Raw genomic sequence first — 24967 nt, forward strand, 5'->3', positions numbered from 1 at the left:
GGAGTTCTGTCTGAAAAGGCATGTTTCTTACTGTCTTTGACCTTACATTCACAATATTCCAACAGTAAAAATGAATTTACAAACTGTTCTGTACAGTTTCTTGACTGATCTTTTATTATCCAGTCAAGTTGGCTAGGTAACTCAGCTTTTCTTTAGATCAGTAATACCCAGAAGTGAGTAGAAACATAGCTTTTAAAAAAAATCTGTGGTTTTTAGCTTCATAATAAAATTAACAATGTTGCCTAATATGATTTTGATAACACAATTTTAGGTTAATGTCTCTATTCATTTGTACTGCTGAAGTTGCATGAAAAGTTGCAGTTGGACTACTGAAACGTTTATGCTGTTAGCTCCATAATATAATGAACTGGTGCTTTAAGTCAAGGGATGTCTTCCTCCAGCTCCTCGAAGGGATGGAGTAGACTAGTGAAGGAAAAGGTTGTCTCTCCACTTTGAGTTTTCTGTGTTTTGTACATATCTTTAAAAAATAATTTGAAGTGTGAATTAAGTGAGTTTTTAAACGCTTAATTATCCTACCAATCTATCTTTAGTCATGGAAAAAGTTCAAAATAGTAGTTGCGCAAAAAATGATGCAATACAGTAGTGGTATTTTCCTCAGTGTGATCTGCCTTTGCATTTATAGAGCAGCAGTGTCCTGTTGGCAAATTAAAAGAGCATGTGTTATTGCTATAAATAATAGAAATGTTGACTTCTCTTTTCACTTTGGAAGCTGAGACCTTGTCTTAACTGCAGGGACACTTCTGGGTTTGAATCACTCAGATTATGGACTTGATTTGAGATTGCTGTGGCTCCCCTTCTGCATGTGGGTGAACGCTGTAGTTCATCCTTGACGTGGAATCAGGTCTTGCTGGATTCACATGTGCAGATGAAAAAGGTGGGGAATTGCCTCTCTGTTGCAAGGTTTAAACACAGTCTGGTTCTAGTCCCTGGGACTCTTGTGCATCTGTGTGAATTATTACTTTTTTTAATAAATGTGTTGTGTTGATAGACTAAAGCTAGAGCAACGAGCGACAATAAGCGTTCATCTTCCTGTGTATTTTTCTTCAGTCCTCAACACGTAGTAGGGTGCAGAATGGGTAGGACCTCCTGCAAGGAATTACTCAAAGTCACGATCGTAGTTTGTAGAGGCTGGCAAACAACTACCAGACATAGTTTTCTCTTGCGATGATGAACCCAGCTACAGACAGCTTCTAGTACAGCTGAGAGAAGAGACTAGTAGGCAATACTGTTATACTGTGGTTAGGGTGGCAGGGGTGGAGAGGGCAGGATTACAAAGGGGGTTAAAGCTGAAGCAGTGTTTTGGAAACCCCTCTGTGATGTTTTTTGCGTGAGTACCTAGACTTAATTTTTATGATGGCCTGTTCATTCAGAATTGAGCTAAGGCACAGATGGGTTAAGTTAAACAAAAGAATTGAGTGATGCAGTGGTTTTAACTGTTTCAGCCCCTCAAAATCTTCTACTGAAGAAGTAATCCCAGTATGGGACTACTTTGGAGTAATGTAAGCCTACCAATAAAGGGGTTGTGGTGGTGGTGGCTGTCTTTTGTAGCCATCCAGAAGGTAATTTGGGTACCCTGGTCTTCTGTGCTTACCAGTTGATAACTACTGTAACGCACCCCAAAATGGAGCCCTAACTCCCTGGTAACTTTTTATTGCATTTCAACTATAGGGCTGTTACTCTACCTTTAAGAGATGCCCGAGGTTTTAGCCTGTGCAGTGCAACTGAAAATTTTTAATAAAAACCCAACTTTTTTCTAAATAGGTATTATATTGACAGATGAAATCTACACCTAGCTCTAACATGTTATCTCAGGCTTCAGTCTTCCAGGTTTTCACAGACCTAGCTGATTCTCTGGCAGAAAGTTTGGCCCCTTCTTGCTATAGGTCGTAAGAGAAAATCCTTATGGAGCTTTGGGGAATAGTGTGAAAAATATTTACCTTTTTAGTTTCTGAAATGGGCAGTAGGCTTTGATTACTGAAGGCAGCATGGGATTGGGCCTTTTCACTTCCCACTCCCCAGGCACTGTTCTTCAGGTGGCTTTTTAGAGCGGATAGTTACAGTTTGTTCCTGGTTTCCTTAAACTATGAAGTGCTCTGCACTTTGCATGTTTAGGCATTTTTGTTGCTTCTTTCTGAAGAAGGGGAATGTGCACTGGATATAATATCAGAATGCATCTGCAGTTTGTTTGCAACACAAATCCCTTTTTACTGAGGCTCCCCCAGGCCTTGCAGTGCCGAAAACTCTGGATTGTGTCCTGAACGTGGCGGGTTTGAAGCCAGAGGCATTCTCTCCCGTAAGGCACCCCTGGACGCGCTACCATAAGCATTATTTTCTGGGAGCAAAGACTACGCTTAGCGAGGGGCACTAGTCAACACAGCTGACTTTCACTCGCCGTGGCTTTTGGTTTAAAATGCGGGACCACAGCGGCGCCGGCAGCCGCGCTGTCTGGGGGGCGGGGGGCGGCGGGCGGCGGTGCCGTGCCCCGGCCCCGCTCCCTCCCCGCGGGCCGCGGCGGGGAGCACTCGGCTGCCAGGGCTTCGCTGCCAGGTAACTCCGCTGCCATGCGCAGCCGCCGCTGTCCCTAACGCAGCTGCGGCTTCTTTCTCAGAGGGAAGTGAGGGGCTGAGGGAGGACGGGGACGCGCTGGCGGCAGCCTTGCCTCCCCCCGCTCCGGCTGTCTCCCCTTGTCAAACAAGCTGTTATCACGTCGCGTTACAGTGTCGCGCCGTCATGGCGCCGGCGGGACCCCACGAACGGTCCGTGGCCTTGCAGGGGGCGCCGGGGGCTGCCCGCGGCTCCGCGGGGGAGGGTTTGGGGCTGCCCCTCCCGCCCCCCGGCCCGGCCGAGCGGCCCCGGCGCTGCGGGGAGAGCAGGCGGGGGCGGAGCGGGCCGGGGAAGTGTGGCGGTCACGTGGCGGGGGTCACGTGGCGGGGGAGTCGGGCCCAGCCGCCGCCGCTCCGGTAGCGGTGAGAGAGGGAGCCGGGAGGGAGGGGGAGGCGCGCGGGGCCGGGGCGGGCGCGGGGAGGGAGCCCGGGGGTGCGAGCGGCCGCCGCCGGCTCCGCCGCCGCGCCGCGCCCCGCCGAGGTGAGTGCGGGGGGGAGGGGGCGATGCGCGGGGCAGGGCCGCAGGGCGGGGGCGCCGCCGGGGGCGGGATGGCGCGGGCGGCTGCGGGGCTGTTTTCCTTCCGTGCCGGCAGGGCGGCCCGTTTTTTTGGTTTTTTTTTGGGGGGGCGGGGGGGGGTGGTCGGTGGTGTGGTGGTGTCCCGGGGCGCCGCCGGGACTCGCGCATCCGCTGTGTGCCGCGCTCCGCGTTCGCCGTGTGGCGCTCCCCCGCGCGCCGGAGGGGCACCGGGCGGGCCGGGCACCGGGCGGGCCGGGCACCGGCCGCGGCTGGCGCCGTTCCTGCCGTCGCGGGCACGGCGGGCGGGAGCCTGGCGTCTGGCCCCGGCCCCGCGCCTTCCCGCGGAGCTGCGGCTCCGGGCGGTGCGGCTGGGGGGTCCCCGCCCTCCCCCGGGGGCTGCCGCTCCGCCTCGCCGGGTGGCCGGGGGCCGGCGGGAGCCCGGGGCGGCGGCGGCTCCGGCATCACCCGTGCCTCTCCGCGCGGTCGCGCCGCCGTGCTCAAAATGTTGTTTCTTTTTTTTTTTTTTTTTTCCCCTTTGCATCGCCCCCGCCTTTCCGGGAGCGGGGAGCTGGGACATTTGCCCCGCGATAGGGTGACATTCTCGAGCGGGTGCAACTCCCTCGCGTTCTTTTGTGTCGTGCCCTCGCATCGCGCCTTGCGATACGTGCCCGCGTGCGGGCGTGTTCAGCACCGCGCCTTCCTCTGGGTTTCCCAAAAAGTGCAGGAATCGTTCACCCCATTCCCTGCTGAAATTTGACTTAAACGTGACAACGGCTGTGGGGTCGGATCAGAGGTGCGCCTCGTGCAGAGGCCGGGTTCTGCGCGTGGCGTGGCGGGTGGCGGATGCTCGGGAACGCCGTGACCACCGGGTGCCGTGCTGCGACGCCCTGGGAAGCCGGCCAGACCGCCAGCGATCTGAGGTTAAAGGACTTCCCAAGTCACATCTGACAGTTTAGGACTTAAGAGCCCTTTTTCTTCCCATGGCTTAGATACACGTCTTTTCAAAAAAGAATGATACAAAGGCCTCTTAATAGAAAAGTTTTTTCTCTGCCTTCTTCAAAAAAATGCAATTGTGCTTATATTATTGTCATAGGCAATTTCATTTTGCCAGGATGAAATTTGCCTGTCCCAAATATTACTGATTTGTGAGCAATGTACTGTGTTTTCAATAGGTGAGGGGTATTGGTAATGGATATTTTCTGTGCATACAGCAGCTGTAAATAACAAAATTGGGTTTTAATGTCTGTTTTCACAGGTCATTTGCAAAATTTAAGTCTTAAAACCTAAAATAGCTTTTAACAAAATGCAGGATAATAAGAACTTGGTCAAAATAGCAAGTGTTGTACTGTAATACGATATTGACAGCTTTGAAGAGGCTTATATGAATAAGAACCATGATAATTTAACTATTTCTATTTAAGTTTAAAGAATGAAGTTGTACAAAAAGAAGAGGTTTATTAATAGAACCAATTTCTCATTACATCAAGATTTCTGGTAAATTTTTCTCAGCAATACCATCGTAAATTTTTCTGTAGTAGCAAAATCATGGTGATCCCTAGGGATGCTAGCTATCAGCTTGATCTTGCAATCCTAGTTTATAAAATAGCTTCATGCCGGGAGCTCCTAACCTGATTGCTCTTATAAGGAACATTTGCACGAGTGGGCCCCGTTTTTCACAGGCGTTGTGACTGTTAGAAAAAATAGAACTATTTCAGAAAACTACATATCCCCCCACGCCTCCGTTGGAATTTTATAAGAAGGTCATTACCAGATTCTTGGGGGCTGAAAGGGGGTAGTGGGTTGGGGTGTGTGTGTGTATATATATTAAAAGATTAAAAATAGCTTAGAAAAGTGACAGCTATAACTGTTGTGAATGACTTTCATGGAAAGATGATAATTTTTTTAAAATTTTTATTTGTACATCACATCACTGCTTCTAACAACAAGACTGGAATTTGGTCTCACCTAATCAAAGATGTTTATTCTAAAACCCTTAGTATATTTCACTGTACTATAAAAACCCTACTCACTTTGAGTTACACTGAGCCCATGATGGACAGTTTATTCAATATATTTCCTTCATTAAGTTGATTAGTAGATTTCAATGGTTCTATTGTGAGCTTACACCAAAAAAGCTGTTGCAGCGCAACTTTTCTTAGCTCATTGAGTCATTTTTATTGCAAGAAATGGTTGCTTCAGCTAAACTTTCAAACAAAATTAGTTTTGAGACTAGCCTCTAGAAAAAGTTGTACTCATTTTATGTAATTTTTAAGTATATTTATAATACACAGCTTTTAGAAGTACTTTTCATCAGTAGGTTTCAAAGCACCTTGCAAAAGAATTCAGTGTAATTATTCTCTCCTTATCTAAGGGTAATTATTCTCATCTTATCTGGTGCTCATAAAGAGATCATTGTCTGCCTGTGATCACTGTAAGAAACTTTCTAAGAAGGTCTAACAATAAAATCAGATTTTTGATTTAATTTTCTTCTACAATGAAACCCACAAACTCACCTTTCTGTTTTGTACAGTTTTTCTGTTGCAGCATTTTTATGTCATTAATGATGCCTGAGGTTGTTTATTGATTTACCATCCATACCAAGGTTGGAAGTCTGCGCTTTAAGTAGGACAGATGTCTCTTCTTGGTGTCAGAAGAGACCTTGCTGAAGGCTTAACCAAATTCACTGATGAGTTAGAGAACGATTCAGAACAGTTTCTGTTAAGGTCGTCAGAGTAGTAATGGTGCATGTCTGGTTCAGTTACTGCGGAGCTTGACTGCTAAGGGAGTTTGTACTGATGTCTCTTGATATTTAACAGGGGAAAAAAAGTGTGTTTGTATGCAGAGCTGCTATAAATGGTATGGAATCTCGCATTTCATTTTTCTGAGTGGAACTGGTGGTTCCAATCACCTTTGGTGTCCCATTTTTGTAACGTGTCTGGTAGCAGAACACTGATGTTAGAGGTGTGAAGTACCCACCCTTAAATTGTTGTTTTCCAACCACCTCTGTCAGTTGGGGTTTGCAGATGATGATCACTAATCATAATATTGGTAAATTTTAATAGCTTAGTTTAAGACTTGAGGTCTTCTACTGGGTTGGTATTTTGTAAAATAGGACAGAACACCATGTATTTTGTTTTCAATTCAAGACAATACGTTAAAGCATTGTCATTTAGAGATAAAATACAAGTTAGGAAATGTATGTAATGGAAGGATTACAATTTGGGAGCCATGCAGTATACTATATACTAAATAGTATGGGACCTGTATTCCCACATAGTGTAATGATGTTGAGAAACATGAGCTCGTATAACTTAGATCTTAGTCGTAAACCTTTTATTAAAGGGGATGAAGGCTTACCTACTGTAATGAAATGTTTGCCAGCAGTCTTGCAGGAGTAGTCAGTGATTTCAGTTGACTCGCTGTAGAAGCAATGCCTGCTTGTTCCAGGCTAGCATCTGGACTTCAGTTAGATCTATGTGGATCCCGATTATTTGGAAGAAAGGTTCGGGAGGAAATGTTCTGAGATGACCAGTTTCAAAAAGAAGTTTTTCTGCCTATTTCTGTGTTCGTTGTTTTTGTGTGACTTTTTGTTTTGATCCATGCTTTTGTATTTGATCCGTTATTTCTGTGTTGTGTGATTTTAAACTAATGCCTTTGTTTACATCGATTTACAGTACTTAAAACTTTAGTATCTTTTAAATGGTCTGTGATAGTAATTTTGGTTTGTGCTTATACCCATGAAAGACCTTAGTATTCCTCAGCTGCACATCTTATCCATGATAGCTGTAATATATCCAGGCTGGCCTGGAGAACCTCCCACTGGAAAGCTGGGCTGTTTGTGTAGCGTGGAAGTCCTGAATCATTTGATTGTTGCTTTCTGCATAGTTTCAGAGCTAGAAGGCCCAGCTGGTAGTCATACACTTTCCTAGTACCCTGGGTCTGAATAGTCTCCCAACATCCTTGCCTGCTGTGAAGTATTCCTCAAAGCACGAGTGTGAAGATTAATTCTCCCATTAGAATATAAAGATCTAGCATTTCTCAGAACTAATATCAATCCATCCTATCAGTTCTTCCTCTGCTTTGTACATGCAATGGAATAGATTGCTCTCCTTTGAAGACACTCTTCTCATCAAATATTTGTTGAAGCAAATCTCTTGCAGCTAAACTAATTTCTAAATAAAATCATATATCTCTTGTTTCATTAGTTTGAAGAATAATTGCAAGGTAAATTTTGGAAGAAGGCCAAACCCATTCACATAGCCATTCAAAGAAAATTACTGCAAATACTTCACCAGTGGTACCTGGCACCATTTAAGCAGATGAAAGACATAGAAAGGAGCCAGAAATGTTGCACACAATATGAAAAAAGATAATCTCTGTGTATTAGGAATGCAATAGAAGAGCAGTGTTTTTAAAGATAAGTAGCAAATAAAGTTACTGCGAAAAACAAAGGTTGGCTGTCTGCGGTAATTGTGATGGATCACAGTCCACAGGAGGCTTCTTTAGTTGGAGAAAGACAACACCTAACAAAATTCTTGAATTGTTAGAGGGAGAGAGTGGTCTCACTTTTATCCTGTTCTGGGTGCTGTATTTAGTATAGTGGGAACCCTGGTTTGCTGAGCAGCCAGGCATTACTAGCAGTGTTATTGTTGCCTGGGCTTGATAAGGAACAGATCTCCTTATTCTAATGGCATGGTGGAATGATTCCAGGAAATCCTTTCAGTTGTAAATAACTGAAAAATGAAACAAAACCCCAAAGATCTACCTGTCTAAAATCTGAATAAAATATACAAAAGGGAGATTGACTAACACAAATCCTGTCTTGGAGATCATACAGCCTGTAGATAATAGTTAATGTTCTATAAAAATATCAGAAATGTTACTCATAAAGCTATTTTAAGTGTTAAATAAAACTTGAAAGGGGGAGCGATTTCAGCTAAGGGAGAAGGAGCGAGGGTTATATATTCGTGGTGTCTTCCCCAGCTCTCGTGAGTGATGCAAGTATGTTAAGAACTGTTACTATATAAATATCTTGGCTGCCATACAAGTGCCCTACATAGTGTTTGGAAAGGAGGGAATTGAACAGTGTAGGTGTTGAACTAGCTTTGGATATTTTACCTGCCTTTTCCCAGGCACAAAACCGCAGACCTAAGGATGATCTATCAGCTCAGACCAAAGGTGTTTCTACATCGGTATCTTGTTTTTAACGGTGAATGATAGCAGATGCCTAAGGGAGAATATCATAGGGTGTGCAAATAGCTGAACTTCTGAAGAGAAGTATCGCTGGCTTCTAACAGGATGCAGTTTAGGAGTCTCTGGGCAGATGATTTGGTATTTAATAATATGGTTTTTAACAGTTGTGGTGAATTTATGCAATCTCTTTTTGAACACTTGATAGCTGTAGCATCTGCGGCATCCTGTGACATAAGAATAATGGAAGTATAATTGTCAATTTTTAGTTAGGCTGTTGCCAGCTTAACAGTTACGATCCTCCACTCCTTTTGTTTTGCATGGTAAAAAATCCTGTTATTTTTAATTTGTGAAATTTGATACGAAACTTTTATAATTGAAGTTGAGTGCTTGAGGTGTACATATGGAATACCAGGCCTTTCTTACTGAGAAATATAAAAAAACTCTACATAAAATCTTCTCCATTTCAGTAATGTCCAGTTTGTTTACGCTTTGCATTTCTCTTAAAACAGAACCCGAGAACTGCTTATAGCCAGTTTTGCTCTTGGCAGTGTATCTTTTTGTGAAGACTGTGGTGTTCATCCCTGTATATGAATTGTGTCTGTAGAAACATGAGCATAAAAAGCTTGCTTTTGAAAAGTAATTGCCAAGTTTGTAATTGTTCATAAGAATGAAGAAAGTTTATATTGAGATTTTGTTGTGAAGTTTCTGTAGTTGAATAGCAGAGGACAGGTATTACGCTCATCTTTATCATATGTTTATCCAAAAGAAGATGTAAGGCATTCCTGAATAACGTGGAAGCAGAACAGTGTGTAAAGGAAATGGCTCTTTCCTACAGTCAATACCGGAACTTTCACTTCATCCGTAAAGAAACAGTGATATAAATCAAATGGGCTTGATTTGCCTTTCCAGACTTGGGTTACTCTGGAGACTGCTGAGGACGTTTCCAGTTTGGTATGGACTTATCCCTGGCATGGATTCCTCATCTTGAGTGGTAGGGTTTGTAGGCAGATCTTTAAAGATGTTTGATGCCTAAGGCAAAGGATCGTTTATGGGAATGTACATATATATATATGTATATATGTATGTATTTTTAATTTGTCAGAACAGAAAATGGGGCAGCAGCTCCTATTGTCTGGTAATTCTTTATGAATTTATTTAGGTGAAGCAATGAAAGTGGTTGAATTCTAGGAGAGAGATTTAAATAAATGTATTTGAATCTTAAAATGACATGGGAAGCTATGCAGTGAAAATCTGCTATCTTGCATGAATGACCAAGAGATAAAATTAAACCAGCTCATGTTACAGGTATGTGATTTGGAACCAAACCATTTGCAGTTTTTCTGAAGCGGAGATGAAGATGTGAAGGGGCGGGGGGGAGGTTAGGTTAGAGAGATGGGAGAAGGAATGTGGTTCTTTTGGAGATACCTCTAGTAAGCCCTATTATGAATTATAATAGACCAATATGAGCAATAGTTAGTCTCTCAACAACAAAAACTTCAGTGCACCAACAGGGTTATATTAAAAGCAAATGTATATCATAGGATTAAGTGATAAAGTCCTCTTCCTCTGAGTTACAGGTCTTACAGAGGTGGATTCCTTCCAGATTTTGACAGCCTGCTGAGGAGTCATTTGTTTTTCCTTTATACCAGTAGAATAACCCAAACATGTATGAAATCCAGTATACGTTATTTCCCAGTATTGCTGAGAGAATTTTTGAATTGGAAAGTCTGTTCACTGGACCTGTAATAAGGTTGAGGAAAATATACTGTATAAAAAAGTGTAATTTGAGCTCAGTCCTAGTGCTAGGAGTAGGTCTGTACGGTATTAATCCCTCCCTTGTATTACCAGAAGCTTAAGCACTTTTTTTTTATTAATAAAGGAATTGGAAATTGCTTTTTCTTCCAAAGATTTAAATGAGAGACCACTGATTAGAGAATGATGATGTGGCTTGGGAGATGAGGAATAAGATTATATGGAAAATTTTTACAATACAGTTTCGTTTTCAGTACTGTGTTGGTAGCTTTGCAATTGTTATTAATACAGAGAGCAGATGACCTGATTAGTGGTTGTTCTGGGCTAAAAGTGACTAGTAATGCTGAAAGATTTCATAGAAGATAGTGTCCTGTTTTCACGAGATGCAACAGTAAAGTCTTTTGTCACTGTCATAGGGAGTTTATATTCAAAAAGTTGGATAGTTACTTAATTCAGTCTTCCCCTTCCCCCTTTGGAGTTGTGTTTAAATACTTCTGGTGTGAGGAAGCTTCTAGTTGGTTTGGAGAGAAAATATTTGTGATTTAATTGTCTAGTGCTGTGGTGCCAGAATGAGCCCTTGGTGCTTTTAGAATAGCATTGCTCATTGAAACTCCAGAAATTCTGGGAAAGTTCCTTCGTTTGGCTTTGAATCCGTGTGCTTCCTTGTCATCCAAGGATGAATGTGAAAACCAAGTGATGACCACCATTTGCTTTATGTTGGGCAGCGAATGAAAACTCTCCTAAAACAATCAAGTGACCTTTGTATGGTAAATGATACTATTTTTATAGTGTCTCCGTGAGTACATCTGCTACTGGCTGTCCATTTTTGGTTAAAGAAGATATAATGGGATAGATGTGTTGTGAGGATTTGGATCATATTGATTCGCCTCCAGCTATGTTGTCACAGTTTTGTTAAATATTATGGCTGATGGCGAGTGTACATTTCTGATGTGCAACTGTGGGTTTGTTTTCACTTACCTTTACTTCTACTTTGATTTATTGGGTAGACTAAAAATGCATTGCTTTCTGAGCCTAACCATTGCTCAAGCACTTGGAATGACTTTTCTCCCTTGGAGTATCTTGAGAGGTTTGGGGTTTTGCCTTCTTCACAGGTAGGAGTAGTGTGGAAGCACTGAATGAAAGACCTTTAAATGCTTATGATGCTCAGTTCTGTTTGTATTTTGATTGCCTTAAATGACATTTTTGAGTGCACCTCCTCATGTGTGGGCTGATAACAATAGGCCTGAGGTGATGCAGGTTGAATGGTGAAAGTACTGGAGAACATACTAAAGAGTACATGGCTTCTTTCAGTTTGTCCTTGATTAGACTGGTGTTTTTAGGGGATGTGGTGTATTTTTTGAACTTTTTTTGTTGTTTGGTGTTTTGTTTGCTTTTGTTTTAATTTGTGGGGTTTTTTTTATTGGTTGTTTTTGTTTTTTTTTTTTTTTTTTTTTAACAATGGTTAGGACAGTTTGTTCCAGTCTTTCTGGTTAAGGGTTGTGACCCTATTTCCAGGATGCTGCTATTGTTACTGTCTTTGCTTTCATTGAGATTTACAATTGCGCAGTTTTGTGGTATGCTAGGTGAGACTGTGTTTTGTTATTGCTTCCTTGTTCCCTCTACATCTTAATAGCACATGTAGTCAGGAAAGAAATCTTGGGGATTTTGTATTGTTTTAAAGCACCTCATTATGTTAACTGATCTAAAAATCTATCTGGAAAATTGCCCCAGCCTAAAAGTAAATAACAATTGCACGCAGACATACTTGGCTGCACAGCAAGATCTATTTTTAGAAAAGGGTTCTGTTCTGTTTTCACTTAATTTTGATGTTTTGGAGTTTTACCTTCATTAGAGAAATCTAATGAATTTTGGCATCTTTTCCAGTTCTTCCTAATAGATAAGTGTATGTATCCTCTGGATCAGATTTCAGAATCATCCGTGTAAGGGAAGCCCAGCTTATCCGTCAGATAACCTCAGGTATTTCAATAATTCCTAGTGTGTTCGAAGTTCTGCCTGTGCTTGTTTGGTGTTTACTCGAGTGGGGCCTTGGGGTTGGAAAGGTGAAATAGGCTGTAGGAGGTTGCTGCTATATAAATACAACATACTGAAACCCAGCTGCATTCCCATATAGATGAGTGTTCTGATAAAATGCTAGTTTTGTTTTTTAAATGAACCTGTGCCAGTCTAAGTTAAGTTACATTTGGTTTATATTTTTGCTGTGCATTAGTTGATTGCAGCAGCAGATGAGGATTTAGAATTCCTGTACTTCTCCCAGTTCTACCATGAGCTTCTGTATTGCCTTGAGATGCTTAATTGTCTTTTACTCAGCAGTAAAATGGGAATAATGCTGTTTTCCTACTTCCAGGATCACAGAAGCTAGAAGAGCACTTCTAGGATGCAGGATAAAAGGTTCAAAGTTCAGGGTCATGTTAGAAAAAATCATTAAGCAGTTGGAAATGAGTCAAATGTTCACTCAGCTGAAGACGATTAGGATAGGTAAAGGTTAAACTAAGAAAGTTGCAGAAGAAGATAGGACTGAAATAGGACAGGCTAAGCTGCAAATACTGTTATGTGACTCCTTATTTCTTTGTTTTCTTGTTGATTCTTGAGACTGTGAACTCTTGGCCTATCACTTGACATCTGTAAACCATCAGACACAGCAAAGTAATGATAGTGCATGCCTGGATGAGGTACCTGTGTAGGGCACGTGTTCAGACATACTCACTAAAGCAGTCTTGTAGCTGAAAGATTCCTCCACCTGTTTGTAGCAAATAGTGAATCACAGAAAGGTACCCACAGTGTTGCTAAATCAGAATACAGTGTGTTGGGAGTTTTGGGAGTTAGCAATGACAAGTCCATATTGTTCATCCATTGGTAAGGATGTGTTTGTGACAGAAAGGCTGATGCAGCAGCTTAGTTCATTTTTTTTTTTTCTTTCTCTCCTGTGTAATAGAAAATACATCTGTAGAGTTTATCCATAGAGATGCTTTTTGGTCACATATTTTTGAGTGAGGTTGTGGGAGTTTTCATTTTCATAGTCCCTTAGCAATGTCTGTGTTTACTGAAGCAGTATGAATAAAGCAGGGATGCTCTTTGTTGAAAAGTCTCATCCTACCTGTTTGGGATTGTTTCTGGAGAACAGACTGCTAATTCCTATAATCATTTTCTTTAATACCTAACTCAGCTATTATGCCCCAGATTTATGTTTGAACAGTGTAGTATGCAATATGCAAAATATAATTTATGCATTTCATAGATTTATTAAGGCGAGAATTAAGCATTACGGTTATGTAGCCTAAACTAATGCACAGCACTTTCTTAGTTGGGTGCTTAGGTTAAACTAAAACAGTGTTCTTTTCAGAGAAAGTAAGACTTTAATTTGTGATACAGGTACGAAGCTCGTTCTTTCATGTAGTCAACTGTTAATGGGCCTGTTCTTTTCTTGCATCTAGGTATAGGTAGAGACCTTGTGAAAAGTAGAATTGTACTTCAGGGCAAAGAGGCGAATATAAAATACCTTAGGTCACAGAGAAGAGTAAGAAAAGTGGAGAAGGTCCTTCCTTCTCATTTTGAGGCTTATCAGTGTTCTGGTGCAGATGTTTATTTGGAAATGTAACTGAACAAATGAAACATATCATAAAAATGCAAGGAACAAAATTTCATTCTTCCATAATTTTCTTCGATAGTTTCTCAGATTGTGGTGTGAGGCTTCCTGAGTGTCTCAGCTTGAGCTGCTTACCACTCTTTGTGATGTGTCTTGTTGACCTACCTTTTTTCTTCCTATTTTTTGAGAGACTTATTCTCTGTCTTCAGAGGTATACTTGCCACCTCTGAGTAGCTGGGTAAATTCAGGGTTGTCTCAGGGATTTAAGTTCATCAAAAGACGATAATGCTGTCACGTTTCTTGCCTTGTCCCTCTACCTTTCTGAGTTTTTCTTTCAGGACAAGCTCCTGTGGCTATGTGATTGATACTGTGCATAGTTCCTTAAAGTGAGACCATTAACGTTTTTGCTCTCCAGACTCTGGTGTTTGTTAGTGGCCTGTACCATAGTACTCAGATCTTCTCCCTCAGGCTTTTCTTGCAGGATGTTTCAAAGCCATCTGCTTTAAAGTACAAATAAGTGATAATAGGGAGGGAAAAGTTGTGGGAGATGCTGGTTTCCATACCAAATAAAACTCACAGAAGTACACAGATTGTTTGGCAGCATTAGGATATGTAGTGCACTTTGCAGCACGCTTGCTGTGAACTGACAGCCAAAGACCTTTGTTCACGGTTTTGGAAAATTTCAGGCCCAGAACTCTGGTCAAAACACTATTCAGACAAAAACCAGTATATAGCCACTGCCCTGAAAGCCATAATCTCCTTGTATTGAGGTTGTCAGACTTAATATAGAGATGTCCTGTACTTTGTACTGTTTGAAGGATCAAAGGCTTAAACATGATGCTTCAAATTGTGAGTTATTTGCCCTAGAACCCATTCACATGGAGTATCTTCTGCAGAATTTTTCTGGTATTTACAAACAAAGTGGGCAAAAGCTTAGGTTTTCCTAGAGTAGGTTTGTTTAGTCTGTATTTGATTCTTTTTTTCTTTTCTCTTTTTTTCTTTTCTTTTTTTGTAGTCTAAATTCTGAATTCCTTACTGATGAGTCTAATTATTAACAAGACATTCTCTCATGCTGGTGATAAGTCTAAATCTGCCTTGGGACAATGACTGCTTTCTTAGCATGATGTCAGTAGAAAGCCTGAAAATGCTGCCACACAGCAGCTTGCTTTCTCAGCTAGAAAAAAATGTTTTTTGTCAGTACCTTGTTAGATCCTTATTATCGTAGAAATTGATTGTATATAGTACAGTCGTAGCATCCTTCAGTCAGATGCCCTGGCTCTTTGTGGTTATACCTGCAATCAGCAGGGTATCATTGTGTGTTCATAGCTTGAGCATATGAAGATGTATTTTGCTGAACCTAGGCCTTGCTCAGCCGGAAAGGTTGCTTCCTGCTTTCCACTGCTTGTTTTTGGTGGATATTTGTGTCGTGCAGAAACAAAAATGAAACAAAGGTGTTGGTATTATGCACAGGTTTTGGGTTGAGACAGGCATATTGGTTGTCAAAGAGGTATTTTTTTTGTGTCCTGTCCTGTTCCCCCAGCCCCAGTCATGGTATATGATTACAGTAATAACCAAAAATGTGGCTGGAAAGAATCTAGCATGTTCTCTTTCCTCTCAGAAGTTTGCAGTCTGTGTTTTTTTTTTTAAGGCAAACACCTACTGTATACTTCTATCGGTTGGGTCTTTATGGGCATAATATGAAAGGAATCGCTGCCATCCTAATTTTTTCATCAGCATTTTAACTCTGTTTTGCTTAATTGTACATTGTTTTTCTAATAACATGCTTCTATCTCCCTGTGTGAACTTTATATCTAATTTATTGAGACAGGATTGTCTTGCGTGGTGGATTTTGCGAACATGTAATTTCTGATGTTAAATAATTCAAGATTTCATTGGTGTGCTAATAAAAAAATGCTTCAATAACTTCTGGGTTTGCTTTCAAAAATTTTTTTTTAGTGTAAAAGTGTCTTACAAATGCTGTTGCTAGACTGAAGGACCGATTCTCCCACCCCTCTCCCCCAAACCCTATATCCCTGCTAAGCTAATTAAACATCCCTTGTGCTGGTTGGCAGATGACACTCTACAGTGTGCATGTGCAGGCTGTTGGCCCGTTTACTCGATCCAGGAAATTGATACCATGCCTGAAGTCTGATTTGGGCCTTTTGCCCAAGAGCTTTAGCATCATGGCTTCAAAATAAAGCTGCGTGAATTCCACATGTTAATCTAATGCTCTTTTATCCCGTGAACTACCTGCCTGTTCTCAGTATGACCTTAATTCACCCCGTTTTCCCAAAAGGAAACTTTCTCCTTGTGTCTCTGCTTTCCTCTTAAGAGGGATTCCCTCCAGCTCTGTCATTAGCCGCAGGAGGGGGATTAATGTTTGTTGTGACCTGATGGCTCAGCTGGAAGGTAGCATATCAGTCACTGGTCAGGTTCAAGCCAGCTTCTAAAGGTTGACCTGCTGCTGCCATATGACACTGCAGGGTTTTGCAAATAACCATGACAGTTTTTCTTCCCATGTGTGCTTACATAGCTGGCTTTGAGTGGGGGAGAAGAAGAAATACTGATTTCTGCATAGCTCCTCTGTTATGAACCTGACATACACAGTGTTCGTGCCATATTCAAACACCTGAAATCTTGTGTATGTTGAGATTTGATGTATGAAGACTATCTTTTCCTGAAGTTTTAAAGAAATAAAACTAGTAAGTCTAAAGGGCTGTAGTAGACAAAATGTGTGAAGTGTGGCTGTGGCAGTTTGATATGTGACAGTTTTCTCCTGCTGTACTTGGTAGAGGCTATCACCAGTCCACTGCTGAAGGATTAGAAGAGAACGTGTGCCTGTGCCTCATGCAATTTATTAGAATTTGGCTTTTTAGCTTGGTCTTATCTTCATTGTCAGCCTTTAAACTGAGATTCAGGACCTTCTTGTGTGGTGGTGGAAGTGCAGATATAGGTCCGTAATGGAGGAGGAGCCTTTCTGACAATACCATAGTGAAAAGTCTTCTTTTACTACAATATGTTAAAGAGCATTTACAGGGCAGCTAAAAATGGATATGAAAAGATACTGAGTTTAAGTGGAACTTTTTGTCTGTCTGTTGTAGCAAATGTAGCCTTTAGCATAAATTGTCAAATTTAAATAACCTAGCTTTGCTAATGTCTGAGTATATATTGCTTAAATATTTTTTGCTGAAGTTTTAAAAGTACATCATATCACTGAGATGAGGAAAATTGCTGGGTAAATAATTGGATTCAGTTTGCTGAAGGGGCAGATCAGCTTGCAATAGATTTTCTTCAGTAGGCATAGATGGAAAGGTGTGTGCTTATTTCACTATAGTTTATGTCAAATAATTTTTTTTCAAGGAGAAATTGAAAAGGATTGTTTTCCACTTAAAAACTGTAATAAAAATGAAATGTGATGTTGAGATCGGCTATTTCTAGTGACGTAGTGATATAATTTCAGAAAGTCATCTCAGTTCACTAGCTAAAGATAATGCTTCCTTTTATTTAAAAAAAAAAAATTAAAACCATCACTAATAGAGGCATATGAATCCAGAACATCTAGTGTAGTTGTATCTTATTAGTAACATTCTCTAAATCTTATAAAACATGGATTTGTGTAAATGGAATTCTAGTTTCCTTTGAAGCTAACTTGATACTTGTGGGTTTGGAAGATAATCCTAAAATGTAATCCTTTAAAATATTGCAACTTATTTTTGCTATCCGCAGCAACATTGGTGACATTAGATTTGACGGTTGGCAGTGGTAACTTCTTCTAGGCTGGGTCTTGGAACACTTCAGAGTAGGTACTCGCAGTGTTGCATATGTATATACCGTGTGTCAGTGGTGCATATGTGACAATTTGCAGAACATCTGGTCCAGAAAAAGAGAAGGACCATTTATTGTTCTTTAACATCAAATATGAAAATCATCAATCTGAATATATATCTGGTTAAAGAATGTAATTGCTTAAATGTGAATGTATTATATAGCATTAAAGTTAGAAAAATGAAATATCAAATAGGAGGTATAAGCTATGTTTAATTGCAGATTAACATCAGTTTAAGGTTACTATCTAGTAACAGGCTGTCTTTCAGAAAAGAAGTAGAAATGCAAAATTGAATTAAAATTGTGTATTTAAATCAAGTTTCTTTGGTTGATGATTGAAATGGTAACTGTTCTTGGTTACTGTAAATCATTTTGAATTAACCTGGCCTGACTATCCATTTGCAGTGAACTGCAGGAAAAGTGGTTTGACACAAAATGTGTTTCACCTAATGTTGACAGATATGTTCAAATAACAAAAAAACCCCAAATAACAAAAAGAGCAAAAAGCAGAATGTTGGTTATGGCTTTTCCTGTGGATCCAAAATGTAAGTTTTTTGAAGCAAAGTGGAAATAAACAGGAAGACATCAGATGAGCCACACTCAGTGGCGATAGGATCATTGCACAGACTGGACACCGGTAATGGCAAATTCTTGCTTCTTGTTTCGATGCTGTCTTTCTCTTAAGTATTAAGGAGGATGCTCCAGCTCCATCCCATGGGGAGGTTCCATGGTGCAGCTGAGCTGGTCTAACATCTTGCTGTTTGTGAAATGTTTCCCAGCACTTAGGTCTTGTGGGTCCTGCCTGCTCCTTTGTGTCACCTCTTGACACTCATCATCTGACCCCTCAGTGAATTGGTCCAGCTCCATAAGGCCACAGAATACTCCTCACTCTTTTAGTATTTATTTTCTGATTTTTTAAGAAACTGGGTCTGCACAAGGAGATGTCAGACAGGCACCCAGCAGTGAACAGAGGGATGAGGGCACAACAGGTCTAGGAAGACAAATTGGAGTGGGTCGTAGCGGTAGCAGAGGTTAAGAAATCTTTCTGTGGCATAGGCTGCTTTGAACAATTTGCTTGTCTTGCAGGCCTGTACCTTTAGTTTCCTGATCTGTTGCAACAGGAATCATACTTACTTACATTACAGCATTGCTGAAAAGACTTTTGAGATGTGTGCTTTCAAGGTGTTGTAAGTGGTGAGAAAGATCTTATAGAAGCAATCCTGCCTTACTGTATACTCAAGGTACTGGTACTTTTGCCATAAAACTTCATTTCTCAGGAGATGTGATGTCATAAAGCTGTTGGATTACCATTGATGATGGTAATTCTGCCAGTCACATTATCAGCTCTTCTGTTGAAGAATGACGAAGCTCTCTTATTATTAATGATTTTGTGGGAAGAGCAAGGCTAGCTGTTTGAGTCATTGAAGGTTGCTATGAGAAACCAGTAGGGTTTCCGTAGGGCATACCAATGTAATTATAGAAGCTTCTTTTGAAAATGTATAAGCTGTCAATTACTTCTAGCTCTACGTCAGAGCGAATAAAACAATAACAGATGTTGAACAGAGTGGATGAACTATGTGTATCCTGATTTTCTTTGCAACTACATGTGGCCTTCCAGAAGATAGACTTGGGTTTGCTTGTAGTCTGTTAGATCTCTGGCCGATCTGGGTGCAGTTCTGAGAAGCAGCGATAAAGGGCATTCACTTTCAATCTGTAGCAGTTGCTTTGTACTTCGGCTTTTGGCTCTTGTAAGGAGAGCAACAGATTCAAGAATCACAGAATATGTTGCATGGGGGAATGTTATGGAACTGCTAAGTGCCTTGCTATGCTCTGCTTGAAATTTTTGATAATTAAAATGTTTGAAGCATTGAGAGGGAATAATCCTGCAGTATCTGTAAGGCTCCACATAAGAAACAAACACAGTTTTGTTGTAGAACTTCCCAGTGTATGTACTCCCCATCCCAGCGGGAGTCTTGACTGCCCAGCAGAAGATGCTCTCTGTAATCGGATCCGTGCAGCTCTGCATTGCTGTGGTACATCTGTCTAGAATCTAGCAGTGTCTTGCTTTATTTTACTGTTCATATTGCTCTCTGTGAGATGGATTTCTTCATCTGAAATTAAAATTTGTAAACATGCAAGTACAAACTAAAGCTTGTGAATTACATTTATAAAAAGCCCCATTATTGGTTTCAGTCAACTGAAATACCAATTTAACATAGTTTTGGGATGTGAGCTTTAGCTTCTCAAGCTTTTTAGTCAACGTAAGATATGAGGTGATAGTTTTAGCTCTCCAGCCTTATTTGCTTACATTGGTTACAAGGATTCAGAAAGTACTTTGCTTCAGATGCTAATTGTAGTTAAGCAGCTAAAAAGAAATCTGTTATTTTATTGATATTTTGCCCTTGGGGTGGGGGAATCCATGAATCTTGTTAATCCTGTGTCCTACTTCCTTGATATCTAGCAGAAATAACAGCAGAAAAAAAATTAATTTATGCAAGATAATTAAATGGACCAGATAGGCATCACAGACAGTTCGTGGCTGTATTGGAATACCGAGGGTAGAATCTCTGTCTCTACATGGATGGAAATGGGAAAGAAGTTTTAGAGAGCTCCTGGGCCTAATTCTATACTTCGATCATTCTTGAGAGCGAGCCAAGAAAAGTTGGTTTTATTAGCGGGCCCCTTAACCCTTTGGGGTGTACTTGCTTAAGGACTTGGTGTCCAGCAAGGATGGACAGGAAAGGATGGAATTTGTTTTATGTTTTTTGTGGCTATCCATCAGCAAAATGTTGTTTACTCCCATTCTTAGTGATAGATTTTGGATGGACTGTTGTAGGAGTGACACTGTGAGGAATATTTGGAAGATATAACTGACACACTGCAAATCTGTCAGGTGCATTAATTTGTAAAATTATTCCTATATGATAATAATCTTTGGGGGTTTGGCTTTTTCAAGATTATTGTGGAACATTTATCCATTCACTGTCCATGTTATAGTTATTTTAAAGATATATTTCATGTTTGGAACAGTGTCTGCTACTTCCATGTGCTCTCTGATGGCTTTGCAGTTTTATTAATGCACTGAAATGCTCATCTTGGGAACATTATGGATTGATTACTTATCCTTCTTCCAGATAATCCCAACAGCCTTTCCGTATCCTACTTTGACCAGTGGTACAAGCATTACACAGCCCTTACACAAGAGAAATACGTTACAATATGGACACGAGGAGAAATAGCATTGGTAGTAATATGGCTGTTGCTGTGATATTCTACAGTTATAAACAAGACAGGATATTTATTTGTAATTAGAAATATTAGAAAAAAATAGGCTGATTTCAGGCGAACATACAACCTTTGTGTTATATGCAAAGTATAACATTTTTCTTTTTTTTTTGTTTCATATCTTACATCATTTTAATCAAACAGTCCAATGCAGATTTGGTAGGTTGACAATCCAGTGAAGTCAGCATCTGTATCAGGTATTATTTGAGGTCTTAGAACCACTAACTACAATTTCCTATATTTAATTTAGGTTTTTCATTCTTTCAATACTTAGTAATAGAATTTTTGTATTCTGACAGTGTAATTTCTGTTTGTTCATCAGCTGTCTTTGTTTCATGCTGTCATTCAATAGCACAGTAAGTGAAAACTAAAACATCATTTTAGTTAGTGGGGTAGAATTTTCTTAAAATACCATTCTTGAGTTAATTTCAGAAGCTTTGTATCAGCTTTATGAAATACTGTATGTTTTACCTTTTTGTCTAAGTCATGTTTTGTGCATCTGTCTACTACAGATCAAATGTAATGGCTCTTTCAAGCAGATGCTGAAGTGTTGATTTCATCGCAATCTAGCTAGTATAGATAACAAGAAAGCATACAGTTTTCTTCTGGTAACCTGTTATTCTGTGGTTTGTGTATAAATACACAGTTAATGAGAAATTATTGAGGTGTCATGACAGCATTAGGTGTTGAAATAGTATACTATCTTCTGTTCCTTAAATCTATGAAGAAACTGGAATGTACTGATCCTCTTAAGCTATAGAATTGAAATCCTAAAAAGATTAAAAAGTTTTCATGTAATTTATTTTAATAGACTTTGTAAGCTCAAGGGGACCACTGACACTGAAAGATTATGATGTTACCTTGCCAAGCTGCTTACCACAAAAAGCAGCAGAATTTTCCTTGAGCAGTTTGCAAGCAGACTTTTTCAATACAGAAGAGGAACCTGTAGTACAGATGTTGAGTTTTATAGAGGGAACAATCAGAGTGGATTGTGTTGGTTGGTTTTTTTCCCTCTTGATTGTTCTGCTGTTTTACCCCTTCACATAGACATACAGAAGTAGCAGTTAGTATAGTAAATACGAGGGTTTTAGACAGCTGTAGAGGTACTTTGTGAAGTACTTCATAAAAAAATTATTGTACTAAACCAAGTTTGTCTAAATATATAGTAATTCTAGGCATAGAAGGAAAGAAGCGACTGTATGTAAGATAGCTTTAAAATTTTAGGTCAAAATTAAATTACGTATGAAATGACCTCAGATTGGTTTTATCTTACTATTATTATTACGTTTGGCTAGAATCTGCAAACATGACGGAATCCTAAGGAATTTACAATCATGTTAAAAAAAAAAGGCGGGGGGGAAGGGCAACCTGGCAACCTTTGCATGAGCCGGAGTATGGCCTATATTTGTCAGATTTAGCAGAAGCAGCCTGCTAAGTAGCACATCATCTACTAAATCCAATCATATTACTTCAATGATATTACTTTACTAAATCCAAATTTTTCAAAATGAAGTAGAAAATGTGTGAAGCTGACATTGTTCAGTTGAGTCAATCTTTTCTCTGGCTGTCTTGAAAAGTTTGCTATCTTCAGATGAAGATCCTTGTGCTCCTTGGGAAAGGTAGTAAGGTGAAGCTTGGCAATGGGAAAGAAGAAAATCCAAACAAATAATGCCAGTGAGGGTTTTTTCCACATGTTTAGTTGTGGGTAGCTTTTGCTTTGTGTGTATGTGAATGCATCACACAGTCTGTGTGAATATTTATCTAAAAGGCATAGATTTAACTGCAATAATTAATCTTCCTTTTTGATTTTAATGCTTTGTAGATGCTGAATCTGAGCTTTACCAAACACAAATCTTGTAACCATAGGTTAGGTAAAAATGCATTTAAGGAGGCATTGAGAGTTTTTTGTTAAGGAAAAGAAATAACTGGGTCCAAGAAGTTTGATAGTTACTGCATTTATATAGCTTCCTGGGGAAAAAATGAAATAGAATTAATTACAGAACTAGCTTGGAAGTAGTGAGAATATTACGTTAAAAACCCCACAAATCTGCATTTGTTTACTTTCTTGGTGAAACCTGAATATTCAATGGAGGAGCATTTTCATAACTTCATAGAGATTATAGTTAGAAGCAGGCACTATCTGGTAATTGTACAGTGTTAAAAGAATTACATGAAGTCTGGCTATCTTGGGATGTTACCATGTTAAAAAATAGATATACCAATACAGTATAAAATTAATTATATATTAAAAATTATACTTTTGAAAGGCTTGCTCTTGGCCGATTGACAAAGCTGAATAGGAAGAATCGGCATTTCAACTGTTTTTTAGGTAATTACAGAAATGAATTTTATAAACAAAATTTGAGCCGTGGCTTTTTTACATTCATAGCATTAAAGTGAAATGTTCGGAATTCCTACTTAAAATAATTCATGTGGCCCCTTGAATATACTTCTCTAGAGTTTCTGAGAATCTTTTTCTGGTCATTCATTTTAATCTGTGATCATTTTAAGAAATACTTTTGTATCATATTTAAGAAAATAGAAGACAGTCCTTGGTAGCTCTCCTTCCAGTGAATACCTCTGTAATCAGCAATTTTTACCTATTATGGGCCTCTTAATATAAAGGTTGTTGTGTCACAGTCGTGCAAGAAGAATGATAGAGGTGTTTGCGACTACAGCATGCTGCTGTTTCTTATCCTCACTTCAGAATTTTATCTGCCTATATCTTTCATATGTCTAGCAGGAGCATCTGGCCAGGATGGAGAGAATTATAATTGTGAAGACTTCTACAAAGTAAAACTACTTGGACACAGGATTGCTTTGCTGATTTACCTAGGTGCAGATCTGCCTTTCAGCTTGTCCACCAGAACATGACTCTGCGTAGAGGACCACTGCTTCTTGCTGGCCTCCTTGCTTCTGTCTGTACAGGTGACCAGTCAACACTTGGCATATTAATGCAGACAGAGCAGCTCAAAAACATCGTTTACCTAACTGGGCACATGCGTGTGCAGCTAATCTCATGTCCTCTGAGTCTTGCTAGTGAAACAACTTGCTTCTGTACGGAAGTCTTGGCTTTGCTGTAAGCATTTATTTAAAGCTCCCGGCTTTTAGAAAGGCCTCTTCAGTGACTCTCGCTTGTCAAGGTTGCCTCTCTAAGTAACCACTCTTTGAGTCTGTCTGTATTCATGGTATTATGTGCCTCTCTTAACCCAGAGACCTTGGCACAACCTTCCAGAGCCTTGAGGAAAAAACATGGAACTTGAAGCAGAAGGGGACAGGTATGGGGAAGTGATGAAGCTCTGTTCCTTAGCTTTGCATCTCTTTTTTTGGTGAGGGCAAGGGTATCCCTCCTCCGCATCTAGACCTCTAAGCAGTGGTTGTGGGGTGGCTATGAGTCCTCCAAACACAGACCGAAACCTTCCGTTATGGCACATTTGAGGGACAGTCAGGACTAGATTTGAGCTCTTGATCCCAAAGGCAAAGACTGAGAAACTCGAGCTTTTTGAAAACTGCAACTCTTGTCTTTCTGCATTCAAATAAATAAATGAATAAGTATATTCAACTCATTGAAGGTCTCCTGTGTGAGAAGTGCCTTGCTTCACAGCTCTAGCTGAGCAGCCTGTGGTGAGCAGAGGGCTGCACAGTGGGAAGCTCATACCCACAATCCACTTCACACCTGTGATGCTGCCTGCAGACATCGCCAGGAGCTCCCTCTCTGTAGGCTGACGCAGCATCCTTCCGCGCCGCAACACGCTGCGCTTGGAGTGCTTTGCAGCGATTATCAGATTTCTGACTGAAGTATGTCTTGCTGCCCAACAGAAATAATTCTTGTTTATGAGGATCTTCTGAATTTTAAAAACTGGTAGCCTCTATTATTTTCTCCCTTCGTCTCCCCCTCCTTTTTTAAATTTTATTTTTTTGTTCCCAGTGTTTCAGTGCATGTGTCACATACAAAGGTGTGTTGGAATTTTGGGGGAGAATATAAAAACTTTAATGAATGATCATAAGAAAGTATTCAAAGAGCCTGTGGGCAGATATTGGAGATAATTAGGAACTAGCTGTAACTGCTGCAGGCTCAAGGGATGTTTGCAGGCTGCAGAATGTTCCTACGGGAAGGAAATTGCTCTGTAATTACAGACAAGGTCAGTGCAGTCAGTTCAGTGGAAA

The 24967-nt window shown here is 40.3% G+C and overlaps 1 protein-coding gene across 8 annotated transcripts in view; it reads left to right on the forward strand.

Annotated features, from left to right (window-relative positions):
- Nucleotides 1-24967, forward strand: part of TULP4 (TUB like protein 4) — a 179978-nt gene that overhangs the window by 11921 nt on the left and 143090 nt on the right. For 3 of the 8 annotated variants that reach the window (XR_008822606.1, XM_056343916.1, XM_056343924.1), the window contains exon 1: nucleotides 2904-2987. The exons of 1 other annotated variant lie outside the window; for it this stretch is intronic. The gene's annotated coding sequence lies outside the window, so the exon portion shown is untranslated. 4 more of the 8 variants (XM_056343921.1, XM_056343918.1, XM_056343917.1 and 1 more) reach the window with 4 other exon arrangements.

This window comes from Falco biarmicus, chromosome 6 (assembly GCF_023638135.1).
Source record: "Falco biarmicus isolate bFalBia1 chromosome 6, bFalBia1.pri, whole genome shotgun sequence".
NCBI classification, from domain to species: domain Eukaryota; kingdom Metazoa; phylum Chordata; class Aves; order Falconiformes; family Falconidae; genus Falco; species Falco biarmicus.